The sequence below is a fragment of the Pristiophorus japonicus genome, unplaced genomic scaffold, assembly GCF_044704955.1.
Source record: "Pristiophorus japonicus isolate sPriJap1 unplaced genomic scaffold, sPriJap1.hap1 HAP1_SCAFFOLD_539, whole genome shotgun sequence".
Classification (NCBI taxonomy): domain Eukaryota; kingdom Metazoa; phylum Chordata; class Chondrichthyes; family Pristiophoridae; genus Pristiophorus; species Pristiophorus japonicus.
In genome coordinates this window covers 87,859-102,498 of record NW_027254446.1, presented here as the reverse complement: position 1 = coordinate 102,498, position 14,640 = coordinate 87,859, and the positions used below count along the sequence as shown (strand labels likewise).

General features: G+C 52.1%; 6 non-coding genes across 6 annotated transcripts; all 6 read right to left on the bottom strand.

Annotated features, from left to right (window-relative positions):
* Window positions 1-882: 882 nt before the first annotated feature.
* trnam-cau (transfer RNA methionine (anticodon CAU)) lies at window positions 883-954 on the bottom strand. The gene has a single exon. It is a non-coding gene; the product is annotated as a tRNA-Met (tRNA).
* Window positions 955-2,160: 1,206 nt separating this feature from the next.
* trnam-cau (transfer RNA methionine (anticodon CAU)) lies at window positions 2,161-2,232 on the bottom strand. The gene has a single exon. It is a non-coding gene; the product is annotated as a tRNA-Met (tRNA).
* A 2,484-nt stretch (window positions 2,233-4,716) lies between these two features.
* On the bottom strand, window positions 4,717-4,788 carry trnam-cau (transfer RNA methionine (anticodon CAU)). The gene has a single exon. It is a non-coding gene; the product is annotated as a tRNA-Met (tRNA).
* A 1,206-nt stretch (window positions 4,789-5,994) lies between these two features.
* On the bottom strand, window positions 5,995-6,066 carry trnam-cau (transfer RNA methionine (anticodon CAU)). The gene has a single exon. It is a non-coding gene; the product is annotated as a tRNA-Met (tRNA).
* Window positions 6,067-7,272: 1,206 nt separating this feature from the next.
* trnam-cau (transfer RNA methionine (anticodon CAU)) lies at window positions 7,273-7,344 on the bottom strand. Its single transcript has one exon. It is a non-coding gene; the product is annotated as a tRNA-Met (tRNA).
* Window positions 7,345-9,828: 2,484 nt separating this feature from the next.
* trnam-cau (transfer RNA methionine (anticodon CAU)) lies at window positions 9,829-9,900 on the bottom strand. Its single transcript has one exon. It is a non-coding gene; the product is annotated as a tRNA-Met (tRNA).
* Between the last annotated feature and the right edge of the window lie 4,740 nt (window positions 9,901-14,640).

Here is a 14,640-nt window from a genome sequence, read left to right as displayed (position 1 = left end):
CTTGTTCTCGGCGGCGAGACTCGAGGTGCTCAGCGCCCTCCCGGATGCTCTTCCTCCACTTAGGGCGCTCTTTGGCAAGAGATTCCCAGGTGTCGGTGGGGATGTTGCACTTTATCAAGGAGGCTTTGAGGATGTCCTTCAAACGTTCCCTCTGCCCACCTGCGGCTCACTTGCCGTGTAGGATTCCGTGGGAGTCTTGTGTCGAGAATGCGGACAATGTGGCCCGCCCAATGGAGCTGGTCGAGTGTGGTCAGTGCTTCGATGCTGGGGATGTTGGCTTGATCGAGAGCACTGATGTTGAAGCGTCCATCCTCCCAGGGGATTTGCAGGATGTTGTGGTATTTCTCCAGCGATTTGAGGTGATTGCTGTATATGGTCCATGTCTCTGAGCCACCCAGGAGGCCGGATATCACTACAGCCCTGTATACCATGAGCTTGGTGCCAGATTTGAAGGCCTGATCTTGGAACACTGTCTTCCTCCGGCGGCCGAAGGCCCAACAGCCTGTATCCTGCAATATTTACAGGACATCCTCTCTCGTCAACACTAACATTGTCCTTAACCAATACTGCCACCCCAACTGCTACCATTCATGTACACCCGATATCCAGCTATATTTACGGCCCACGCCTGCCCTTTGAGCCAGATCCCAGTTATTGCCACAGCATCATATTCCGATTTGCTTGCAGATCAGCAAAACTTATTTAGTAAAAGAAGAGGAAACAATAAGACTTTTAATATCAAGCTCATATTTTATGAGTGTGCTCTATCAGCCAAAGCTCCTCAAATTAATTGAAAGAGAATGATTTTGGAGATGCATCCTTGTCAAGGCTGGGATTAGTTGCAGGGCAAGTGTTGGCTGCAACCACATTAAAAGTTGTCTTTAGCAGAGGATGGTTTCGATCCATCGACCTCTGGGTTATGGGCCCAGCACGCTTCCGCTGCGCCACTCTGCTGCTGGTGTTGGAACTGATGAATTGCACCTCCTTGTGCTGGGACATGGCTGGTTGCGGTTGCGTGTGATTGACAGCTGCTCTAGTGAGCGGATTGGGCCGCGGGGTCACGTGGTGGATGGGCGTGATTAACCACTGCTCCAGTCATCACCAGAGGCAGTCCCTCGAAATCGAGGAAGACTTGCTTCCACTCTAAAAGTGAGTTCTCAGGTGGCTGTTCAGTCCAATACAGGAATTACAGTCTCTGTCACAGCTGGGGCAGACAGTGGTTAAAGGAAAGGGTGGGTGGGGAGTCTGGTTTGCCGCACGCTCCTTCCGCTGCCTGCGCTTGTTCTCGGCGGCGAGACTCGAGGTGCTCAGCGCCCTCCCGGATGCTCTTCCTCCACTTAGGGCGCTCTTTGGCAAGAGATTCCCAGGTGTCGGTGGGGATGTTGCACTTTATCAAGGAGGCTTTGAGGATGTCCTTCAAACGTTCCCTCTGCCCACCTGCGGCTCACTTGCCGTGTAGGATTCCGTGGGAGTCTTGTGTCGAGAATGCGGACAATGTGGCCCGCCCAATGGAGCTGGTCGAGTGTGGTCAATGCTTCGATGCTGGGGATGTTGGCTTGATCGAGAGCACTGACGTTGAAGCGTCTATCCTCCCAGGGGATTTGCAGGATGTTGTGGTATTTCTCCAGCGATTTGAGGTGATTGCTGTATATGGTCCATGTCTCTGAGCCACCCAGGAGGCCGGATATCACTACAGCCCTGTATACCATGAGCTTGGTGCCAGATTTGAAGGCCTGATCTTGGAACACTGTCTTCCTCCGGCGGCCGAAGGCCCAACAGCCTGTATCCTGCAATATTTACAGGACATCCTCTCTCGTCAACACTAACATTGTCCTTAACCAATACTGCCACCCCAACTGCTACCATTCATGTACACCCGATATCCAGCTATATTTACGGCCCACGCCTGCCCTTTGAGCCAGATCCAAGTTATTGCCACAGCATCATATTCCGATTTGCTTGCAGATCAGCAAAACTTATTTAGTAAAAGAAGAGGAAACAATAAGACTTTTAATATCAAGCTCATATTTTATGAGTGTGCTCTATCAGCCAAAGCTCCTCAAATTAATCGAAAGAGAATGATTTTGGAGATGCATCCTTGTCAAGGCTGGGATTAGTTGCAGGGCAAGTGTTGGCTGCAACCACATTAAAAGTTGTCTTTAGCAGAGGATGGTTTCGATCCATCGACCTCTGGGTTATGGGCCCAGCACGCTTCCGCTGCGCCACTCTGCTGCTGGTGTTGGAACTGATGAATTGCACCTCCTTGTGCTGGGACATGGCTGGCTGCGGTTGCGTGTGATTGACAGCTGCTCTAGTGAGCGGATTGGGCCGCGGGGTCACGTGGTGGATGGGCGTGATTAACCACTGCTCCAGTCATCACCAGAGGCAGTCCCTCGAAATCGAGGAAGACTTGCTTCCACTCTAAAAGTGAGTTCTCAGGTGGCTGTTCAGTCCAATACAGGAATTACAGTCTCTGTCACAGCTGGGGCAGACAGTGGTTAAAGGAAAGGGTGGGTGGGGAGTCTGGTTTGCCGCACGCTCCTTCCGCTGCCTGCGCTTGTTCTCGGCGGCGAGACTCGAGGTGCTCAGCGCCCTCCCGGATGCTCTTCCTCCACTTAGGGCGCTCTTTGGCAAGAGATTCCCAGGTGTCGGTGGGGATGTTGCACTTTATCAAGGAGGCTTTGAGGATGTCCTTCAAACGTTCCCTCTGCCCACCTGCGGCTCACTTGCCGTGTAGGATTCCGTGGGAGTCTTGTGTCGAGAATGCGGACAATGTGGCCCGCCCAATGGAGCTGGTCGAGTGTGGTCAGTGCTTCGATGCTGGGGATGTTGGCTTGATCGAGAGCACTGACGTTGAAGCGTCCATCCTCCCAGGGGATTTGCAGGATGTTGTGGTATTTCTCCAGCGATTTGAGGTGATTGCTGTATATGGTCCATGTCTCTGAGCCACCCAGGAGGCCGGATATCACTACAGCCCTGTATACCATGAGCTTGGTGCCAGATTTGAAGGCCTGATCTTGGAACACTGTCTTCCTCCGGCGGCCGAAGGCCCAACAGCCTGTATCCTGCAATATTTACAGGACATCCTCTCTCGTCAACACTAACATTGTCCTTAACCAATACTGCCACCCCAACTGCTACCATTCATGTACACCCGATATCCAGCTATATTTACGGCCCACGCCTGCCCTTTGAGCCAGATCCAAGTTATTGCCACAGCATCATATTCCGATTTGCTTGCAGATCAGCAAAACTTATTTAGTAAAAGAAGAGGAAACAATAAGACTTTTAATATCAAGCTCATATTTTATGAGTGTGCTCTATCAGCCAAAGCTCCTCAAATTAATCGAAAGAGAATGATTTTGGAGATGCATCCTTGTCAAGGCTGGGATTAGTTGCAGGGCAAGTGTTGGCTGCAACCACATTAAAAGTTGTCTTTAGCAGAGGATGGTTTCGATCCATCGACCTCTGGCTTATGGGCCCAGCACGCTTCCGCTGCGCCACTCTGCTGCTGGTGTTGGAACTGATGAATTGCACCTCCTTGTGCTGGGACATGGCTGGCTGCGGTTGCGTGTGATTGACAGCTGCTCTAGTGAGCGGATTGGGCCGCGGGGTCACTTGGTGGATGGGCGTGATTAACCACTGCTCCAGTCATCACCAGAGGCAGTCCCTCGAAATCGAGGAAGACTTGCTTCCACTCTAAAAGTGAGTTCTCAGGTGGCTGTTCAGTCCAATACAGGAATTACAGTCTCTGTCACAGCTGGGGCAGACAGTGGTTAAAGGAAAGGGTGGGTGGGGAGTCTGGTTTGCCGCACGCTCCTTCCGCTGCCTGCGCTTGTTCTCGGCGGCGAGACTCGAGGTGCTCAGCGCCCTCCCGGATGCTCTTCCTCCACTTAGGGCGCTCTTTGGCAAGAGATTCCCAGGTGTCGGTGGGGATGTTGCACTTTATCAAGGAGGCTTTGAGGATGTCCTTCAAACGTTCCCTCTGCCCACCTGCGGCTCACTTGCCGTGTAGGATTCCGTGGGAGTCTTGTGTCGAGAATGCGGACAATGTGGCCCGCCCAATGGAGCTGGTCGAGTGTGGTCAGTGCTTCGATGCTGGGGATGTTGGCTTGATCGAGAGCACTGATGTTGAAGCGTCCATCCTCCCAGGGGATTTGCAGGATGTTGTGGTATTTCTCCAGCGATTTGAGGTGATTGCTGTATATGGTCCATGTCTCTGAGCCACCCAGGAGGCCGGATATCACTACAGCCCTGTATACCATGAGCTTGGTGCCAGATTTGAAGGCCTGATCTTGGAACACTGTCTTCCTCCGGCGGCCGAAGGCCCAACAGCCTGTATCCTGCAATATTTACAGGACATCCTCTCTCGTCAACACTAACATTGTCCTTAACCAATACTGCCACCCCAACTGCTACCATTCATGTACACCCGATATCCAGCTATATTTACGGCCCACGCCTGCCCTTTGAGCCAGATCCCAGTTATTGCCACAGCATCATATTCCGATTTGCTTGCAGATCAGCAAAACTTATTTAGTAAAAGAAGAGGAAACAATAAGACTTTTAATATCAAGCTCATATTTTATGAGTGTGCTCTATCAGCCAAAGCTCCTCAAATTAATTGAAAGAGAATGATTTTGGAGATGCATCCTTGTCAAGGCTGGGATTAGTTGCAGGGCAAGTGTTGGCTGCAACCACATTAAAAGTTGTCTTTAGCAGAGGATGGTTTCGATCCATCGACCTCTGGGTTATGGGCCCAGCACGCTTCCGCTGCGCCACTCTGCTGCTGGTGTTGGAACTGATGAATTGCACCTCCTTGTGCTGGGACATGGCTGGTTGCGGTTGCGTGTGATTGACAGCTGCTCTAGTGAGCGGATTGGGCCGCGGGGTCACGTGGTGGATGGGCGTGATTAACCACTGCTCCAGTCATCACCAGAGGCAGTCCCTCGAAATCGAGGAAGACTTGCTTCCACTCTAAAAGTGAGTTCTCAGGTGGCTGTTCAGTCCAATACAGGAATTACAGTCTCTGTCACAGCTGGGGCAGACAGTGGTTAAAGGAAAGGGTGGGTGGGGAGTCTGGTTTGCCGCACGCTCCTTCCGCTGCCTGCGCTTGTTCTCGGCGGCGAGACTCGAGGTGCTCAGCGCCCTCCCGGATGCTCTTCCTCCACTTAGGGCGCTCTTTGGCAAGAGATTCCCAGGTGTCGGTGGGGATGTTGCACTTTATCAAGGAGGCTTTGAGGATGTCCTTCAAACGTTCCCTCTGCCCACCTGCGGCTCACTTGCCGTGTAGGATTCCGTGGGAGTCTTGTGTCGAGAATGCGGACAATGTGGCCCGCCCAATGGAGCTGGTCGAGTGTGGTCAATGCTTCGATGCTGGGGATGTTGGCTTGATCGAGAGCACTGACGTTGAAGCGTCTATCCTCCCAGGGGATTTGCAGGATGTTGTGGTATTTCTCCAGCGATTTGAGGTGATTGCTGTATATGGTCCATGTCTCTGAGCCACCCAGGAGGCCGGATATCACTACAGCCCTGTATACCATGAGCTTGGTGCCAGATTTGAAGGCCTGATCTTGGAACACTGTCTTCCTCCGGCGGCCGAAGGCCCAACAGCCTGTATCCTGCAATATTTACAGGACATCCTCTCTCGTCAACACTAACATTGTCCTTAACCAATACTGCCACCCCAACTGCTACCATTCATGTACACCCGATATCCAGCTATATTTACGGCCCACGCCTGCCCTTTGAGCCAGATCCAAGTTATTGCCACAGCATCATATTCCGATTTGCTTGCAGATCAGCAAAACTTATTTAGTAAAAGAAGAGGAAACAATAAGACTTTTAATATCAAGCTCATATTTTATGAGTGTGCTCTATCAGCCAAAGCTCCTCAAATTAATCGAAAGAGAATGATTTTGGAGATGCATCCTTGTCAAGGCTGGGATTAGTTGCAGGGCAAGTGTTGGCTGCAACCACATTAAAAGTTGTCTTTAGCAGAGGATGGTTTCGATCCATCGACCTCTGGGTTATGGGCCCAGCACGCTTCCGCTGCGCCACTCTGCTGCTGGTGTTGGAACTGATGAATTGCACCTCCTTGTGCTGGGACATGGCTGGCTGCGGTTGCGTGTGATTGACAGCTGCTCTAGTGAGCGGATTGGGCCGCGGGGTCACGTGGTGGATGGGCGTGATTAACCACTGCTCCAGTCATCACCAGAGGCAGTCCCTCGAAATCGAGGAAGACTTGCTTCCACTCTAAAAGTGAGTTCTCAGGTGGCTGTTCAGTCCAATACAGGAATTACAGTCTCTGTCACAGCTGGGGCAGACAGTGGTTAAAGGAAAGGGTGGGTGGGGAGTCTGGTTTGCCGCACGCTCCTTCCGCTGCCTGCGCTTGTTCTCGGCGGCGAGACTCGAGGTGCTCAGCGCCCTCCCGGATGCTCTTCCTCCACTTAGGGCGCTCTTTGGCAAGAGATTCCCAGGTGTCGGTGGGGATGTTGCACTTTATCAAGGAGGCTTTGAGGATGTCCTTCAAACGTTCCCTCTGCCCACCTGCGGCTCACTTGCCGTGTAGGATTCCGTGGGAGTCTTGTGTCGAGAATGCGGACAATGTGGCCCGCCCAATGGAGCTGGTCGAGTGTGGTCAGTGCTTCGATGCTGGGGATGTTGGCTTGATCGAGAGCACTGACGTTGAAGCGTCCATCCTCCCAGGGGATTTGCAGGATGTTGTGGTATTTCTCCAGCGATTTGAGGTGATTGCTGTATATGGTCCATGTCTCTGAGCCACCCAGGAGGCCGGATATCACTACAGCCCTGTATACCATGAGCTTGGTGCCAGATTTGAAGGCCTGATCTTGGAACACTGTCTTCCTCCGGCGGCCGAAGGCCCAACAGCCTGTATCCTGCAATATTTACAGGACATCCTCTCTCGTCAACACTAACATTGTCCTTAACCAATACTGCCACCCCAACTGCTACCATTCATGTACACCCGATATCCAGCTATATTTACGGCCCACGCCTGCCCTTTGAGCCAGATCCAAGTTATTGCCACAGCATCATATTCCGATTTGCTTGCAGATCAGCAAAACTTATTTAGTAAAAGAAGAGGAAACAATAAGACTTTTAATATCAAGCTCATATTTTATGAGTGTGCTCTATCAGCCAAAGCTCCTCAAATTAATCGAAAGAGAATGATTTTGGAGATGCATCCTTGTCAAGGCTGGGATTAGTTGCAGGGCAAGTGTTGGCTGCAACCACATTAAAAGTTGTCTTTAGCAGAGGATGGTTTCGATCCATCGACCTCTGGGTTATGGGCCCAGCACGCTTCCGCTGCGCCACTCTGCTGCTGGTGTTGGAACTGATGAATTGCACCTCCTTGTGCTGGGACATGGCTGGCTGCGGTTGCGTGTGATTGACAGCTGCTCTAGTGAGCGGATTGGGCCGCGGGGTCACGTGGTGGATGGGCGTGATTAACCACTGCTCCAGTCATCACCAGAGGCAGTCCCTCGAAATCGAGGAAGACTTGCTTCCACTCTAAAAGTGAGTTCTCAGGTGGCTGTTCAGTCCAATACAGGAATTACAGTCTCTGTCACAGCTGGGGCAGACAGTGGTTAAAGGAAAGGGTGGGTGGGGAGTCTGGTTTGCCGCACGCTCCTTCCGCTGCCTGCGCTTGTTCTCGGCGGCGAGACTCGAGGTGCTCAGCGCCCTCCCGGATGCTCTTCCTCCACTTAGGGCGCTCTTTGGCAAGAGATTCCCAGGTGTCGGTGGGGATGTTGCACTTTATCAAGGAGGCTTTGAGGATGTCCTTCAAACGTTCCCTCTGCCCACCTGCGGCTCACTTGCCGTGTAGGATTCCGTGGGAGTCTTGTGTCGAGAATGCGGACAATGTGGCCCGCCCAATGGAGCTGGTCGAGTGTGGTCAGTGCTTCGATGCTGGGGATGTTGGCTTGATCGAGAGCACTGACGTTGAAGCGTCCATCCTCCCAGGGGATTTGCAGGATGTTGTGGTATTTCTCCAGCGATTTGAGGTGATTGCTGTATATGGTCCATGTCTCTGAGCCACCCAGGAGGCCGGATATCACTACAGCCCTGTATACCATGAGCTTGGTGCCAGATTTGAAGGCCTGATCTTGGAACACTGTCTTCCTCCGGCGGCCGAAGGCCCAACAGCCTGTATCCTGCAATATTTACAGGACATCCTCTCTCGTCAACACTAACATTGTCCTTAACCAATACTGCCACCCCAACTGCTACCATTCATGTACACCCGATATCCAGCTATATTTACGGCCCACGCCTGCCCTTTGAGCCAGATCCCAGTTATTGCCACAGCATCATATTCCGATTTGCTTGCAGATCAGCAAAACTTATTTAGTAAAAGAAGAGGAAACAATAAGACTTTTAATATCAAGCTCATATTTTATGAGTGTGCTCTATCAGCCAAAGCTCCTCAAATTAATTGAAAGAGAATGATTTTGGAGATGCATCCTTGTCAAGGCTGGGGTTAGTTGCAGGGCAAGTGTTGGCTGCAACCACATTAAAAGCTGTCTTTAGCAGAGGATGGTTTCGATCCATCGACCTCTGGCTTATGGGCCCAGCACGCTTCCGCTGCACCACTCTGCTGCTGGTGTTGGAACTGATGAATTGCACCTCCTTGTGCTGGGACATGGCTGGCTGCGGTTGCGTGTGATTGACAGCTGCTCTAGTGAGCGGATTGGGCCGCGGGGTCACGTGGTGGATGGGCGTGATTAACCACTGCTCCAGTCATCACCAGAGGCAGTCCCTCGAAATCGAGGAAGACTTGCTTCCACTCGAAAAGTGAGTTCTCAGGTGGCTGTTCAGTCCAATACAGGAATTACAGTCTCTGTCACAGCTGGGGCAGACAGTGGTTAAAGGAAAGGGTGGGTGGGGAGTCTGGTTTGCCGCACGCTCCTTCCGCTGCCTGCGCTTGTTCTCGGCGGCGAGACTCGAGGTGCTCAGCGCCCTCCCGGATGCTCTTCCTCCACTTAGGGCGCTCTTTGGCAAGAGATTCCCAGGTGTCGGTGGGGATGTTGCACTTTATCAAGGAGGCTTTGAGGATGTCCTTCAAACGTTCCCTCTGCCCACCTGCGGCTCACTTGCCGTGTAGGATTCCGTGGGAGTCTTGTGTCGAGAATGCGGACAATGTGGCCCGCCCAATGGAGCTGGTCGAGTGTGGTCAGTGCTTCGATGCTGGGGATGTTGGCTTGATCGAGAGCACTGACGTTGAAGCGTCCATCCTCCCAGGGGATTTGCAGGATGTTGTGGTATTTCTCCAGCGATTTGAGGTGATTGCTGTATATGGTCCATGTCTCTGAGCCACCCAGGAGGCCGGATATCACTACAGCCCTGTATACCATGAGCTTGGTGCCAGATTTGAAGGCCTGATCTTGGAACACTGTCTTCCTCCGGCGGCCGAAGGCCCAACAGCCTGTATCCTGCAATATTTACAGGACATCCTCTCTCGTCAACACTAACATTGTCCTTAACCAATACTGCCACCCCAACTGCTACCATTCATGTACACCCGATATCCAGCTATATTTACGGCCCACGCCTGCCCTTTGAGCCAGATCCCAGTTATTGCCACAGCATCATATTCCGATTTGCTTGCAGATCAGCAAAACTTATTTAGTAAAAGAAGAGGAAACAATAAGACTTTTAATATCAAGCTCATATTTTATGAGTGTGCTCTATCAGCCAAAGCTCCTCAAATTAATCGAAAGAGAATGATTTTGGAGATGCATCCTTGTCAAGGCTGGGATTAGTTGCAGGGCAAGTGTTGGCTGCAACCACATTAAAAGTTGTCTTTAGCAGAGGATGGTTTCGATCCATCGACCTCTGGGTTATGGGCCCAGCACGCTTCCGCTGCGCCACTCTGCTGCTGGTGTTGGAACTGATGAATTGCACCTCCTTGTGCTGGGACATGGCTGGCTGCGGTTGCGTGTGATTGACAGCTGCTCTAGTGAGCGGATTGGGCCGCGGGGTCACGTGGTGGATGGGCGTGATTAACCACTGCTCCAGTCATCACCAGAGGCAGTCCCTCGAAATCGAGGAAGACTTGCTTCCACTCTAAAAGTGAGTTCTCAGGTGGCTGTTCAGTCCAATACAGGAATTACAGTCTCTGTCACAGCTGGGGCAGACAGTGGTTAAAGGAAAGGGTGGGTGGGGAGTCTGGTTTGCCGCACGCTCCTTCCGCTGCCTGCGCTTGTTCTCGGCGGCGAGACTCGAGGTGCTCAGCGCCCTCCCGGATGCTCTTCCTCCACTTAGGGCGCTCTTTGGCAAGAGATTCCCAGGTGTCGGTGGGGATGTTGCACTTTATCAAGGAGGCTTTGAGGATGTCCTTCAAACGTTCCCTCTGCCCACCTGCGGCTCACTTGCCGTGTAGGATTCCGTGGGAGTCTTGTGTCGAGAATGCGGACAATGTGGCCCGCCCAATGGAGCTGGTCGAGTGTGGTCAGTGCTTCGATGCTGGGGATGTTGGCTTGATCGAGAGCACTGACGTTGAAGCGTCCATCCTCCCAGGGGATTTGCAGGATGTTGTGGTATTTCTCCAGCGATTTGAGGTGATTGCTGTATATGGTCCATGTCTCTGAGCCACCCAGGAGGCCGGATATCACTACAGCCCTGTATACCATGAGCTTGGTGCCAGATTTGAAGGCCTGATCTTGGAACACTGTCTTCCTCCGGCGGCCGAAGGCCCAACAGCCTGTATCCTGCAATATTTACAGGACATCCTCTCTCGTCAACACTAACATTGTCCTTAACCAATACTGCCACCCCAACTGCTACCATTCATGTACACCCGATATCCAGCTATATTTACGGCCCACGCCTGCCCTTTGAGCCAGATCCCAGTTATTGCCACAGCATCATATTCCGATTTGCTTGCAGATCAGCAAAACTTATTTAGTAAAAGAAGAGGAAACAATAAGACTTTTAATATCAAGCTCATATTTTATGAGTGTGCTCTATCAGCCAAAGCTCCTCAAATTAATTGAAAGAGAATGATTTTGGAGATGCATCCTTGTCAAGGCTGGGGTTAGTTGCAGGGCAAGTGTTGGCTGCAACCACATTAAAAGCTGTCTTTAGCAGAGGATGGTTTCGATCCATCGACCTCTGGCTTATGGGCCCAGCACGCTTCCGCTGCACCACTCTGCTGCTGGTGTTGGAACTGATGAATTGCACCTCCTTGTGCTGGGACATGGCTGGCTGCGGTTGCGTGTGATTGACAGCTGCTCTAGTGAGCGGATTGGGCCGCGGGGTCACGTGGTGGATGGGCGTGATTAACCACTGCTCCAGTCATCACCAGAGGCAGTCCCTCGAAATCGAGGAAGACTTGCTTCCACTCGAAAAGTGAGTTCTCAGGTGGCTGTTCAGTCCAATACAGGAATTACAGTCTCTGTCACAGCTGGGGCAGACAGTGGTTAAAGGAAAGGGTGGGTGGGGAGTCTGGTTTGCCGCACGCTCCTTCCGCTGCCTGCGCTTGTTCTCGGCGGCGAGACTCGAGGTGCTCAGCGCCCTCCCGGATGCTCTTCCTCCACTTAGGGCGCTCTTTGGCAAGAGATTCCCAGGTGTCGGTGGGGATGTTGCACTTTATCAAGGAGGCTTTGAGGATGTCCTTCAAACGTTCCCTCTGCCCACCTGCGGCTCACTTGCCGTGTAGGATTCCGTGGGAGTCTTGTGTCGAGAATGCGGACAATGTGGCCCGCCCAATGGAGCTGGTCGAGTGTGGTCAGTGCTTCGATGCTGGGGATGTTGGCTTGATCGAGAGCACTGACGTTGAAGCGTCCATCCTCCCAGGGGATTTGCAGGATGTTGTGGTATTTCTCCAGCGATTTGAGGTGATTGCTGTATATGGTCCATGTCTCTGAGCCACCCAGGAGGCCGGATATCACTACAGCCCTGTATACCATGAGCTTGGTGCCAGATTTGAAGGCCTGATCTTGGAACACTGTCTTCCTCCGGCGGCCGAAGGCCCAACAGCCTGTATCCTGCAATATTTACAGGACATCCTCTCTCGTCAACACTAACATTGTCCTTAACCAATACTGCCACCCCAACTGCTACCATTCATGTACACCCGATATCCAGCTATATTTACGGCCCACGCCTGCCCTTTGAGCCAGATCCCAGTTATTGCCACAGCATCATATTCCGATTTGCTTGCAGATCAGCAAAACTTATTTAGTAAAAGAAGAGGAAACAATAAGACTTTTAATATCAAGCTCATATTTTATGAGTGTGCTCTATCAGCCAAAGCTCCTCAAATTAATTGAAAGAGAATGATTTTGGAGATGCATCCTTGTCAAGGCTGGGATTAGTTGCAGGGCAAGTGTTGGCTGCAACCACATTAAAAGTTGTCTTTAGCAGAGGATGGTTTCGATCCATCGACCTCTGGCTTATGGGCCCAGCACGCTTCCGCTGCGCCACTCTGCTGCTGGTGTTGGAACTGATGAATTGCACCTCCTTGTGCTGGGACATGGCTGGCTGCGGTTGCGTGTGATTGACAGCTGCTCTAGTGAGCGGATTGGGCCGCGGGGTCACGTGGTAGATGGGCGTGATTAACCACTGCTCCAGTCATCACCAGAGGCAGTCCCTCGAAATCGAGGAAGACTTGCTTCCACTCTAAAAGTGAGTTCTCAGGTGGCTGTTCAGTCCAATACAGGAATTACAGTCTCTGTCACAGCTGGGGCAGACAGTGGTTAAAGGAAAGGGTGGGTGGGGAGTCTGGTTTGCCGCACGCTCCTTCCGCTGCCTGCGCTTGTTCTCGGCGGCGAGACTCGAGGTGCTCAGCGCCCTCCCGGATGCTCTTCCTCCACTTAGGGCGCTCTTTGGCAAGAGATTCCCAGGTGTCGGTGGGGATGTTGCACTTTATCAAGGAGGCTTTGAGGATGTCCTTCAAACGTTCCCTCTGCCCACCTGCGGCTCACTTGCCGTGTAGGATTCCGTGGGAGTCTTGTGTCGAGAATGCGGACAATGTGGCCCGCCCAATGGAGCTGGTCGAGTGTGGTCAGTGCTTCGATGCTGGGGATGTTGGCTTGATCGAGAGCACTGACGTTGAAGCGTCTATCCTCCCAGGGGATTTGCAGGATGTTGTGGTATTTCTCCAGCGATTTGAGGTGATTGCTGTATATGGTCCATGTCTCTGAGCCACCCAGGAGGCCGGATATCACTACAGCCCTGTATACCATGAGATTGGTGCCAGATTTGAAGGCCTGATCTTGGAACACTGTCTTCCTCCGGCGGCCGAAGGCCCAACAGCCTGTATCCTGCAATATTTACAGGACATCCTCTCTCGTCAACACTAACATTGTCCTTAACCAATACTGCCACCCCAACTGCTACCATTCATGTACACCCGATATCCAGCTATATTTACGGCCCACGCCTGCCCTTTGAGCCAGATCCAAGTTATTGCCACAGCATCATATTCCGATTTGCTTGCAGATCAGCAAAACTTATTTAGTAAAAGAAGAGGAAACAATAAGACTTTTAATATCAAGCTCATATTTTATGAGTGTGCTCTATCAGCCAAAGCTCCTCAAATTAATCGAAAGAGAATGATTTTGGAGATGCATCCTTGTCAAGGCTGGGATTAGTTGCAGGGCAAGTGTTGGCTGCAACCACATTAAAAGTTGTCTTTAGCAGAGGATGGTTTCGATCCATCGACCTCTGGCTTATGGGCCCAGCACGCTTCCGCTGCGCCACTCTGCTGCTGGTGTTGGAACTGATGAATTGCACCTCCTTGTGCTGGGACATGGCTGGCTGCGGTTGCGTGTGATTGACAGCTGCTCTAGTGAGCGGATTGGGCCGCGGGGTCACTTGGTGGATGGGCGTGATTAACCACTGCTCCAGTCATCACCAGAGGCAGTCCCTCGAAATCGAGGAAGACTTGCTTCCACTCGAAAAGTGAGTTCTCAGGTGGCTGTTCAGTCCAATACAGGAATTACAGTCTCTGTCACAGCTGGGGCAGACAGTGGTTAAAGGAAAGGGTGGGTGGGGAGTCTGGTTTGCCGCACGCTCCTTCCGCTGCCTGCGCTTGTTCTCGGCGGCGAGACTCGAGGTGCTCAGCGCCCTCCCGGATGCTCTTCCTCCACTTAGGGCGCTCTTTGGCAAGAGATTCCCAGGTGTCGGTGGGGATGTTGCACTTTATCAAGGAGGCTTTGAGGATGTCCTTCAAACGTTCCCTCTGCCCACCTGCGGCTCACTTGCCGTGTAGGATTCCGTGGGAGTCTTGTGTCGAGAATGCGGACAATGTGGCCCGCCCAATGGAGCTGGTCGAGTGTGGTCAGTGCTTCGATGCTGGGGATGTTGGCTTGATCGAGAGCACTGACGTTGAAGCGTCTATCCTCCCAGGGGATTTGCAGGATGTTGTGGTATTTCTCCAGCGATTTGAGGTGATTGCTGTATATGGTCCATGTCTCTGAGCCACCCAGGAGGCCGGATATCACTACAGCCCTGTATACCATGAGCTTGGTGCCAGATTTGAAGGCCTGATCTTGGAACACTGTCTTCCTCCGGCGGCCGAAGGCCCAACAGCCTGTATCCTGCAATATTTACAGGACATCCTCTCTCGTCAACACTAACATTGTCCTTAACCAATACTGCCACCCCAACTGC